The following is a 12,703-nucleotide window of genomic DNA, read 5'->3' as shown; positions in this document are numbered from 1 at the left end:
CTTTCAGTTCACATGGACAAGCTGCAAGCTGCATTACATTACATCTACTACTGTATGCTACCCACCACCACACAAACATTACTTTATTTTTTTTAAAAGTGCAAAGGAGAAAGTGTTTGATTTAATATGTGCTCATTATCTCGTTTAATTGAAATTAAAGATTGCAGATTTGACAATATTTTCCTCTTTTTGTCTTGTTCTTGTTTCCTGCCTATGAAGGCAGGGCAAAATGGGCAAAATTGTAACAACTTATTTACATTTTACACTGTTTACCTTCTCACATCTGCCTCATCTGCTCTCCAGGCCTTCAAAGAAGATCTATCGAAAAATCGATCGTCAACCCTCGACAACACCGCAAACCAGTTATGCCGCTGCTCGGTATCGATTACTCTGGCCTTGATCCACTGCTACTTTTTTCCTTTAAGGAACTGATTCCAGTTAGTCGGTTGTCAACAGGCTGAGCGAGAAAACGAGCCGTCGATTCAACTTGGTACGTGGAACTGATAACACAGACGTAACGTTACCGTGTTGACAAAAGCTCTTTCACTCGTTTTGGAAGTTCAGTTTTGTTCGGTGTATCCAGTCAAATAATGAAGTCCCCTGGACACGGTAAGCTATCGTTGACTTGTCTCTTTTTGAAAACATTCTGCGAGTTTGGTGAGAGGACCTCGGCCAGCAGGGACTTACAAACAAACTGGTGGTTCAGTTTGTAGCAAGCTACTTTTTCTTTTCTGTCACTCAGTTTAAGGTGAAAGTCAACCTCACGCTAATAAAAGCAGTTAACGTTGTTAGCTTGTTGTCTAACGTTACATCAGACAGGCTGGTTTCACTAGTTGTCGTTACACGTCTCCATTTAGACAACGTTAGCATGTTAAATAGCCGATGTAACACCTTCCAACAACATAACACACACTGGAGACGTTTATGATTGTTTGCCATGCGGTTAGGTCACAGTACACAAACACTGTACACAAAGACGACCAATGTTACTACTTATTAGCTGCTCTCTAAGAAGCAAGTACTCTCCCTTAATATTGTCAGCAGGACACAGGATTAGCACCAGCCGTGCAGGTGGCTCCTCGATTTGCTTCACTCACCAGCCAAAAAAACAATGGTTATCTCCTGAGTGGCTGGTCAAATTTGAATATTTACAAGCCATGTGACTGGTGGACAAAAAAGTAAACTTTGCACCCTGATTGTCTGTATGTTTGTGTTTTTACATCTGTGATGACTTTGTGTTTCCCTTGCTTGTGATTCTCTGAAGCCCCACTGAGCACCATGAACATGTGAAACCTGACCCTCCAGTAGGCAGATGCGAGTCCCAGGCTGGATTGAATGGCACTGAGGATACAAGGTAAGCACTTTGCCAGTAAATTTGAACTCATTATTGATCTGTTTCCTGAGCTACAAACGACCTCAGCGAGGGCAAAGTCTAGATGGACCGAGAGAGAAGGGAGAGAGGACGAACAAACATAGCTCAGGAAACGAATGAATCAGAGTACGGCTCCACTAAAATCCGTTTACGCAACCCTTTAGGGAAATAGCAAGTCCATATCAACTGATGTTGCTAACCTGGAGGAGCACAGAGAGACGTGTGGGAAACTTAAAAGAATACTGGGTTTGTCTTATCTCATGGGAATTATGTAAAACGCAGGATTGCTATCGTATTGTAAGTCACCTGCTGTCATGCTGGCCCATAAACCATTTGAGAATGGATTGGGTCGATGAGCTCTCAACAAACCTGGCCTCCAGATGACAGCTTTTAGAAACGCCACAGACTTAAAGACCTTGTGCGAGATGAGAGACTTGTTTTTATTCAGACAGCTTGTATATGAAGGCCAAGGCTTCTCTATGCAGCGTGGGCCTACAGTCACACTTCAGGGCCAACAAATACAGGGGGAAATGGAGAATTTAAGTCAATAGCAACAACTGCTCTACAGGTTTCTTTGCACACATTGACCTCAAGGTATGTTTAAAATGTTAAGTAACTTGCTGTGCAGGGTTTCTATGCATAATTGCCTCAGCCCATTTAACTAGTTTACTACCAACAGTGGTTGCTCTAGTTTTTCCTCTTTTCATTGTTGGCATGTAGCTGTTGATGTTGTATAGAAAAACATCAAAGACACACGCTGGTCAGAGTTCAGTGTCTCCTAAGGGAATTTCAACATGTCATATCAGTGTTAGAGGGGACATAGCTTGAACTGTGGCCCCCAAGTGCATATATCGGGTTATTGTTTTGGCCCCAAGATAGCTTGGGGCCAAATTGTTATGATTTATTGATCACAAAATCTGCTGAAGGGATCTAAACCCCTACACCTCCTGGTTTTGACTCAGTACTACACACTAGTCCATGGTTTTTAGTGCTTTTGGGTTTCTGAAACTCCCTTTGTTTCCCTCCTTCCTCTGTAATAATTTATCACATGATCATCTGCAGGTCTCAAGTATATTGCTACACTATTATGGCCTGAACATTGCACTTCTACAGTATTCTCTTTGCAATCTTAGTTAAGAAAACCGTTTAGTCAAAGATGTACAGTATATGGTGATTTGACTTGGATCTTGATTTGCATAAAATATGAGTAACTAGATCTTGTGTCATTTGAATACACTAGTGTCCATACGGGACATTTTCTTCAACCCAATAACTTACACAACACAATAACTTACATAAGCTGCATTAGGCTTCCACCCACACGCCACTAGTTGCTGGGATAAATGTTTTGTTTTTTGTTGATGGTAAAGGACAAATTCATAGCATTTGTTGATAATAAAAAGATAAAATAATCATTTACCTGACATCTGTCACAGATAAGAAACGGGACCAGTACACAGTATGTGCTTAGCAGTCATGGTAGAAAGGGTGAGTGACAGAGAAAGGTTTCTGTTTGTTAGAGAAAGGACAAACTAAATCAGGATTTTAACACCAGAAGGAGGTTAGGGAGCAGCAGGTGCAGTGACCTTTCACCAGTGTTATTTTCCTCAAATGTGTGTGTCATATAATCTTTCACACTGAAACAAGGAACATGCTGCTTATCATACTCTGCGTAGGAACTGGACTACACCCCTGTTGACTGTACACCTGTTCATAGCTTTGACTCACCTTCCAAGTTCTCACCGGGTCTTACCTATTTTTATAAAACTGAAATTTTCTTCTTTTGGTCAAAAAGGCTTAGTCAAAGCATTGACCAGCTGAGATTTACAATGTGTGATATATTTTTTATCACGTAAAAACATTACATTACAAAAACACACAATAATAACATTTTGTTTTAGATATTAGATTAGATATTGCTTAAGAATTGTACAATACTTTCCCACTGTGATCTGTTTTTACTTCTGATACTTCTGATCCAGACTTACAAGATGAGAAAACTTTAGGTGTGATGATAAGTCTTTTCTCCTGTCATATCCTAACCTTATTGGCTTTTGGCTTTTAAACATGTCACGGTTCTCAGGCTCCTGACTCGAGGATTTTTTGGATTAAAACGAATACAACACCGCCTTTTGATTTAATTAATAAGGGGTGGTTAGTGCCTTGCTTCAGGGTTACTTGCTCACTGCTTATACAACCATGTTGTCACGCTCCCTTAGACCAGTTTCCTACTAGTCTACATTTATACAGAGTTGTGTGATTAAGACTATTCATCCTTCATTTTGTTTTACTGAAGTGATAGAAAGTCTACACAGGTGAATGTCTTGTATTGTCCATAAATGCTGGCCCAGTGTGACACAGTTAGCAATCCTGACAACAATGCAAAGGCAATAAGCCTAGCATATTGTCACATGAGTGTGTGCTTGTGGAGGCAGGAACTTAGTTTTTATTGGAGCAACGTCCAGGACTTTGTTGGACATGTGATTTTTCTAGAATCCCACAAAGTGGTGTGTCTTTGTTGATTTCTACAGAAATCCTTGTAGATCTCTATAGACAATTGTGATGTCTGTCAGTGAGATACTGCAACAATGCAACAAAGCTAAGGTGTGTATATATGTTTGTTTTTTTGCTGGTAAACCACTCTAGATCTGAATCTGTGACATTATCTGTCTTCTTTGTCTACAATAAGGGAAAGTAAGATCTGCCAGTCAAAGATACTTGTACTCATTTGTGCAGGTGCCAGGAAACATCAGTGTTGTTCACAGCTGACAGGTGCTGCTCGCTCAACTATCCAGCCACTGAAATAATGACCATTACTGAGACATCAGGAGAATAATGTCAGCCTGCCAGCCAAGCTACGTTTCACAGGCCTGTTTCAGGTGCTGTCTCCACTGTGCACTGACAGTACCATTCATCTCGCTATCGTCATAATAACCACTACCAGAGAGGAAAGAGACAGAGGTGAGGTGGGAGGTGGGAAGATGTATAAATATAGCCTGCCTATAAATATTACTTCAGAGTTTCTCACTTGAAACTGAGACATTATTCACAAAGCTACAGTACATTCACACACAGCATTTTGTGTGAGAGCAAAATTGCAGGAAAAAACAGAGATGTGTGTGAGCATCAGTGAATTCATTTGCTGTGTTAATTTGAGCCCGGAGGAATAGTGCAGCTGTCTTTTTATAAGATTAAAGCCACTCCTTTAGAATTTCAAGCAGTCATTCACCATGATCTACAGACATAAAGCAGACCATTTCGCCCTCCCATGAGCTGTTCTCACACTTGATAACAATGTAGTCTTTTGTCTTTACGGTCTGGCTGAGAAATGCTTTCTCCAATTCCTTTCAGTTTGTCCAACACTGATAACAATAAGTGTACGATTACTGCATTGCACTCTTAGCTATGTTTCGGTTTCATTTATTGTTAGCGAGGAGTGTACAATTATTGCTAAGTGAGAGTCTTATTTATTTTGAGAGATACGTTTCACTTCATCAGATGATGTAATTGAAATCTTTCAGTAATGTAAAATCATTAGTTTTATACATAAACTAATGATTAAATGTGCAGTCTGTAATTCTCATCAGTGTTCTGCTGTCATGAAACTGTATCGGGTGGTGTGAAAATGTACTGTAACTGTAATTACTCAGAGAGACAGAGAAGGCAGCCAGTTACAGGTGTGGTGAATGTCCTCAGAAACAGGAGATATCCACAGGTCCAACTCTAGTCTGCTTTGAGAGGATCTCATTAACTGTGGTGGTTTGTCATTGTCTGTTTTTTATTCTGTATTTGTGGAATGAATGTAGTGTGTTGACGTTCGGCATGTACTGTGAACTGTTTTGGGAAACAGAACAGTCTTTGTAGAGACAAAGCAGCACATTGGTCCAGTCCTCTCCTGGGTTCTACCAGATGTGGCAAGCTGCACAGATGGCTGCCCCAAGGCCTAGATGCAGACTGTGGCTTGGCTTACTACACCATTCCCATGTTCCTGTGTTGGCTTAAAAGCTTAGTTTCATTATGACTTATTTTTGGATAAATCTTTTGGTACCTATAAGCCTGTTAGGCTGTTGTTGTTGTTGGTTTTTAACAATTCAAACTTGTGCTGATGAAATACAGTGTAGCTTTTGACTGTTTGACCCAACACTTCTCCATTAGCTTTTGCAGAAATAAACCATAACTAAACCAAGCGCTAGGCCATGGCCTTATAAAAAGAGGCCTGCTTTTTCATGATGGCCCATGTGCAAAACATGATTACATGGCTGACCTCTTTGGAGTCAATAAAAACAGTGATCTTGACTCTTGTTCCTGTAACCTTGTTTTTAATGACGGACTTGTTTTTTAAGAACTATACTGTGACTAGCTGCCACATGGTTATTAAATAGTAATTGTGAAGCGAAAATTAAAAAAAAAGTTTGGGCCTTTTATTGGTTTTATTAGATAGTGACAGCTGTAGATAGACAGGGAAAGGGGGTTGAGAGAGAGAGGGGATGACACGCAGCAAATGGCCGCAGGTCAGACTCGAACCCGGGCCTGCTGCAGCAACTCCGTACATAGGTCACCATCTCTACCGACTGAGCTAACCAAGCGCCCATTTTAATTTTAATTTGAAAGAGATGTGTCTCCTGTGGGAGCCAGTCAGTGAACAAGTCAGTATCAGTAACCGGAGCAGTGCGACAGATCTGTGTGCATTTGATCCATGTCACGGTTTTGTCACGCTTTTGTCACTACTGCAGCCAAGGAATTCATTCAAAAGTAATGAGGGCTTGTTGACGGGGTTAAGCAGTTAAGTGAGGAGTACATAATTTAACATGAACAACGTCTGGGTCAGTGAACCGACATGGTTTAAAATAGGCCGGACCTTACAGAGAGTATTAACTGCATTCAGAAACACAAGGCTTCTTTATGTTCTGTAAGTAAAAGCAAGTAGTAGTGTATGGTCTGGGTAGTTGTGCTTGTGTAAAGCAAGGCTCACTGTGCTATGAAAGCCTACTGTACCAGTCTCTTTCCCCTTCTTTCTCCCTCTGTTTTTTAATACGAGATTCTTTTTTCACTGCCTTGCCTCGGTGTACGCTCTGTCACATGCTCTCCACGAGCCAGTGTGTTTCATTGTTGTGGTCCACAACAGCTGAGCCATTGCAGGCAATAATTGAGCAATCCAGATTTTCTGATGGCCATTTGAGGATGTGTTAACCCTTCCAAATCTGACATAACAGCCTTGTTATCAATATATTTGCAAAAAGAATAAAAAGCTTGAATTCAGTACTTATTTGTATTTATTAATTTCTTGGAAACATTCAGAGCAATCTGAATTCTGAGCTTTTTGCTCACACGGATTACTTTACCATATGTCTACCTCATTATTTGACACTTGAATGTTTAATATCAATTTTCAACGTTGTAACATTGTATGTATATGACAGACAGGAAAAGCACAATAGGTCTCCTTTAACGCATCACATGTTAACAATATTTGCATCTGTCCCAATGTATTGACTGTAGACTAGGTACAGTGTATACAGGCATTATATCATATTGGACATTTGTAAAGAGTAGGCATTTTTTTTTTAATATTAAATGTTACATTTAAACAAAATTGCATATTCAGATCTGACCATATATGTGGGTTTTTGAAAGATTTATCGTCTGTAATTGCCATTGTTTGTTTCCTTATCCATTCAAATTCCAGCACGACACAGCACCATCATGGGACAGACACCTTGTATTACTAAAAAGTTATTTCTCTAGGCTGCACATCGGTTCATTAGTTTTAATGAACCCACGGGCCATGGGCTCACTCATTTCAATTCAAGGAAGAAGCAGCAGCACAAGAGGTGCCACAGCAGTGATAATCATGCTGCTAGTGTATGTTTTCAACTGTGGCTGCACAGGATAACAGTGGAGCACTGACCTTCCAAGAGCAATAACATAATCATGTTTTGTCAATACACCATGTTGGTTGTCTTGTTTCAGTGGGAAAGTATGCTGTTTGGCAGAGGAATGATCTCACCGGCTAACATTTCAATCCCCACCCGTCTCACCAGTTTGTCAGCATTCTTGTTTCAATTCTGTTGGCATCTATTGTTTATTTGTCTCTAGAACCTACAATCTGAAAGGACTCAATACATTTGCTAGTTTACCACAGCCTGTCAGTCACACATACACACGCCCATACATACACACGCCCATACATACACACACACACACACACACACACAAACACCTTTGTCTCGACTAATACAGTTGGCATGTTGATAACTACCATACTGCTCTGCTTAATCATCCACAGTGTATTTATTTCTACAATTAGAATTACAATTAGAATGAGAAACACGAGGGAACATTACATACCAGTCTTGCATTCACAAAACTGATGACGATTCTCTTTTATATTTATCATCCAGTTAAAGTCCGTAAGGAGCCTTGAAGTTCTCACATAATGCGAGAAAGCTCCAATAGGACCAAAGAGAAATTCTACCGCAAAGTCTTTTGTCTTGTTAACCTTTCACACCCTCCAACAATGGGGCATATAATCCTTGTGCAGATATTAGATATTTATATATTGTCATTGGCTTCAGGGCCGTTACTGTAGCTGCTGTTGTTGGCAGTAGCATTAATGTGAGCACTGGGCTGTGAGACACTTTGCAAGTCATTAGCTAAACTGTCAGTGTAAGCACAGGGAAAGCCATTACTACTACAAATAAACAGCAGGATTTAAAGTCTAGTCCCTTCCTAGGCAACCTAGATAAGTGGTCTGGGATTTCATTGTCTTCCATGGGGGAATTTGTGATGCATGTTTGCAAGTGCTTTTTTTTTTTTTTAGGGTCTTTTCTCTTGCAGTTTAATCTCTGTCCCTTAACCATCTTCTATATGCCACTGATGTCATGTGAAACAGTGGTGTATGACATTTGAGATGCTCTGAGCTGGGCTGGCATGTGGTGTGGTATTGGCAGAAAACAATGGGCAGGATGACTTGCAAAAATACCCTCACAGTGTGTGTTTACTGAGCTGCAAACACCGGAAACACTGTGAGCCAGTTCCACTGATATTTTAGGCCCATATGCATTTAGGAGATAGGGACAGTAATGTGGGGAGGTTGATGTCAAAATGAATGTCTATTTTCTTATGTAAACATTTAGCCAATGAAACCAGGAATCGGAAAGGATAAGAAGGCATACTGTCCAATCTCTACATAGAAACACTTGATCATTGTCTATTGTTGTTGACTGTGAAGGCTGATGGTGTTCTCCAGGTGACATGCTTTTTCCCATAGTCACATAGCAGCAATTTCCTTAACAATCCTGTTTATTATGATTCAGACTCACTCCTAAGTGAGCTGCAAAGAGTTGTTGACTCCTATTTGCTTCCTTACTGGTCCAAGTCTCTTGGGTACTTTGTCATTCCTAGTGGATTTAGTTAGACAGAATTAAGGGGCTCAGGAAAAGTGACCAATTGTTTGTGTCTTAGGCAAATCATCATATGAGGAAGCTTTTCATGAAGCTGCTTCTTTCCCACTGGATTGTTGAAGATCTCTCTTTTTAGCTTGAAACGTTGTGTTTTTTTGTAATAAAGTACAGACTTTTAAAAGGTGCATTCCACAGTGTCACAAGTCCTTGTGAGGCACGTTTTAAAGATATTAAAAAAGAGCTATAAATCTGCCTACATTTCCACTAAGGATCGACCAATATGTTTTTTCAGGGCTGATACAGATACCGATTATTAGTAATCAAGGAACCTGATATCTGATATTTGGAACCAATATAGATTATAGATTATAGACCCGCGCCCTATTAGCTCAGTCGGTAGAGCTGGTGACCCATGTAGAGTTGCTGCAGCGGCCCCGGGTTCGAATCCGACCTGCGGCCCTTTACTGCGTGTCATCCCCTCTCTCTGCCCCCCCTCCTGTCTGTCTTCAGCTTTCACTCTCCAATAAAGGCAACAAAAGGCCAAAAATATATATATATCAAAGTGTCAAAATTTAGAATAATATTATACTTTTTACTCCACTACATTTATGTAATAACTTTAGTTGTTACGTAGCAGATTCACATGGATACCACTAAATTATTTTAAAAATGAAAATATATTTTTACTCAGATTGGCACTCTATCTGCCAATAATCGGTTTATCCCAGGTTTTTACCTTCTCACAGCTTCCTAATTGCTGCGTGAAGTGGGTCTGCTCACTGACCCCTTAAGCTTTGTTTATGCTTGCGTGAGACACCATGGTGTGTGCCTGAGCAGATTCCACTCGTGCTATGGGCATACAGAGGTGTTGATGCTCAACATGTGGGTCACTGAAGTATCATTTAAAATGCCAGAGGGGAATACAAATAAAATATTGTTAATAAGCATGAAGTCCACTAGTGTTACCGGAAAAAGGCCTCTGGACTCTGTTCTGTGGGGTCTCTAATCAGGATAATCACACAGCAGAAGGTGGTCCTAGCCTCTACTTTTGCCAGGTTCTATGTAGGTTCAATGTTATAGCCCCTCCTTTTGCTCACTTATGGACTAGTGAGCTCTGCTGCTTGGAATTCATCATCAATCCAGGAGTCAGTGTTTCCCATTGAGCTAACATAACCATGGTTCTCTGAGTTATTGTTTCACCAAGCTACTCTTTACTCTTTGCTAAAGTGTCGGAATGAAAAGATGAACGGCCTGAAAGACAGATTGGCAGTGAGGTCATGCAGGAGGCGGATGCATGATGAGACACTGGGTCATGTAGAATTGTGGTTATTTAAGGAACCCAGAGTTTCTCAAACATGACACAACCCAGCATTAATTCCCAGAAAATAGAAGGAAGGATCCTCCCTTGTGTGCACTTCCAGTGTTATAACTACAGTCAGTGATGGTTAAGGTTTTCCATTTATCTATGTTGTAAATTCATTTGTTGGAGCCACTTTTCTTCATCTGACTTCATTTAGTTATTTCTGCTTCAGTTAGGGACTTCCCACATTTCCTCTTATGACATTGTGAAATCCCTAGCGAATGGCTGTGGACTTCTATTGAACTCAGTGGTCATTGGTGGAGAGATACAGGAGATAGGTCATCTAGTCAAGAGAAATTGACACATGCACTACTGCCAAAACTTCCCCCAGCATTGTTGAACTATGATACATTTTCCTCATACTGCTCTTAAAATTAAAGCATACCATACATTTACCATACATAATGATTATTGTGGATGTTCTACTTTTTTAAATTTCTGTGTGCTTTAAGTATTTATTTCGGGCCACATACAGGGAGGTGTTTGTGTAATCAGGGTATTCATCATCTCTTAACTTTGACAGCTATTCTGGTTGGAAAAAAAAAACCCAATACAGTTGACACTGCAGTCTCAGACTAATAACTAATTTTAACTTGTGTTCACATTCTGAGAGTTTTGTTGACTGGATAACAGAGGTCAGGGGGCATGTTCTCGGAAAATGATACTGAGAGAACAAGGGGTCAGCAGGCAGTCGGCCTGCTTTCAAAGCAAGTCATTAGTTGCAGCATCACAGCTGGGAAGCCAAGAATGATTTTTGGTTCAGAAAATTGCCTTGATTATGAAGGTTCTAACCCTCAATCTGTTGTCCACGCTGGGCAGGTTTAATTTTGCCGTTTTTAATTTTTTTTATTTATTCTTGTATAAACACTTTTATATTAACCCAAATAAGGATGCTACATTTGTCTTATTTTCCTACCAGGGTGGGAAATTAGCACCAGCCACCAGTCATATGCTTGTAAAATGTGAAAGTGGCTGATAGATTTCAGACACAAAATACTGATTTACTATTAAGTGGCTGGTATATTTTCAGACGTGAATTTCCCACCCTGTTTTTTTACTCTCTAAGTGAATTTTTTGACTGCTAGCAAGTAAACACGGATACAAACCGTGCTGGAATCAAAATGCTAATGGGTTTTCAAATATTTTATGAGGAAGCAATGTGATGCATTTTGGTGAGTAACACATTTGAGCTGTTCCACTAAAATTGATACTATTATATGTACAGAGATTATAGTGGGAGGGTCTATTCGTGTGTATTGTTATTGAAAACTGTGTCATCCCTTTTGTCTGTAGATCTTGTGATAAATTGCACCTTAAATTTACTCAAACCTTGTTTTTCTACTGAAACACCAGTTTAAAATACCACACACATTTAATTCATAAATGCATGAAAGACTACATTTAGAGATTTAACTTACCCCTTCAGACATTAGATGAATCTATTTTAGGCTACTCCACTTTACACTTGACACCCTTGTGTTAAAATAACTTTTATATTAAATGACAGTTTTTAATTACAACTGCTATCTCTTCACCTCACCTCCAGTGCATTTGAACAATACATTAAATTGCTAAACACGCAAAGCCATGTATAGCTACTGGTTCATGTGCATGGATATTGTCAGTATGTGTAATAGCTCTGTGAGTCTCTTCTCACTAGCAGTGTGTGCTGCTTGATACAGAAGAAGTGAGCTGTGAACATGTCTCTAATGAGTGCAAAACATTAGGCTTAATGAGGCTGGCTTGCTTCTGTAATTAGCTTCATCAGCATCAATGGCAAGATTTCATTCTGCACTGTCCACTCTGTTCAGTGGCTCAGGGAAAGGCAGTGGGGACACGAGGCGAACAGGGATTTCATTGTCAGTGTGTGTATATACACAAACTTGGATGCCAAATGCATGAACATGCCATTGAACATGCCCAGTCTTTTGCTCTGTTTGTTTGTTCCATTTCCATAGTATCTATATGGTGCTGCTGTTAGCAAATACTGAGGTTCCTTTGAGTCTCATATGTTAAAAGCAATCAAATCAAATGTCAACTGGTGATCCACAGAGCGCCTCATTGCTTTGGCCCGCCTGACTGAAGCTGGCTAGCTAGGGAAAGAGGCTGGCTGGCACCGCTGCCTTGGCTGGAGTACAAGCTCACTCGTGACCGAGAGATGTGACAAGTGATTTCGGCCAAGTTGAAGTCTGTATACCTCTGAGTGAGCAGCATGACCTCATCGCTCACATCGGTCTGTGTCCAGCACAACCCCGGCCCACCTATCCCGCCATATGCAAATGTACAACCAAGACATTACCTCGATAACTTCTATTTTCGCTACCCCAGAGGTAGTGTCACATAAAGTGCAACAGCTCTGTATCACATTGTGGGGTTGCCACATACTGTACGTCCGGCTATTAATTTGTTCCAACAAGCTTCGAAAATGTAATTTTATACCATCCGCTCATGAATTCCATAATATTTAGTAAATTCACCAAGCGCAATAATTGTATGATTGTTTATGCCGAAAGGATGTCGTTGTTGGCATGTGGCAAAAGCCGCATACTATGTTTTGAAGTGGGAAGG

General features: G+C 40.3%; 1 protein-coding gene across 3 annotated transcripts in view; it reads left to right on the top strand.

The window, feature by feature from the left end:
- Positions 1-427: 427 nt before the first annotated feature.
- Positions 428-12,703, top strand: part of LOC118327082 (testis-expressed protein 2-like) — a 28,705-nt gene continuing 16,429 nt past the window's right edge. For 2 of the 3 annotated variants that reach the window (XM_035660293.1, XM_035660291.1), the window contains exons 1-2: positions 428-609; positions 1,265-1,354. The gene's annotated coding sequence lies outside the window, so the exon portion shown is untranslated. Of the gene's footprint in view, positions 610-1,264; positions 1,355-4,108; positions 4,334-12,703 lie in introns of all 3 variants that reach the window. The other variant, XM_035660292.1, reaches the window with a different exon arrangement.

Source organism: Morone saxatilis, unplaced genomic scaffold (assembly GCF_004916995.1).
Source record: "Morone saxatilis isolate NCDOM2014 unplaced genomic scaffold, NCSU_SB_2.0 Contig17, whole genome shotgun sequence".
Lineage (NCBI taxonomy): Eukaryota > Metazoa > Chordata > Actinopteri > Moronidae > Morone > Morone saxatilis.
This window is presented reverse-complemented; position numbering and strand designations above follow the sequence as displayed.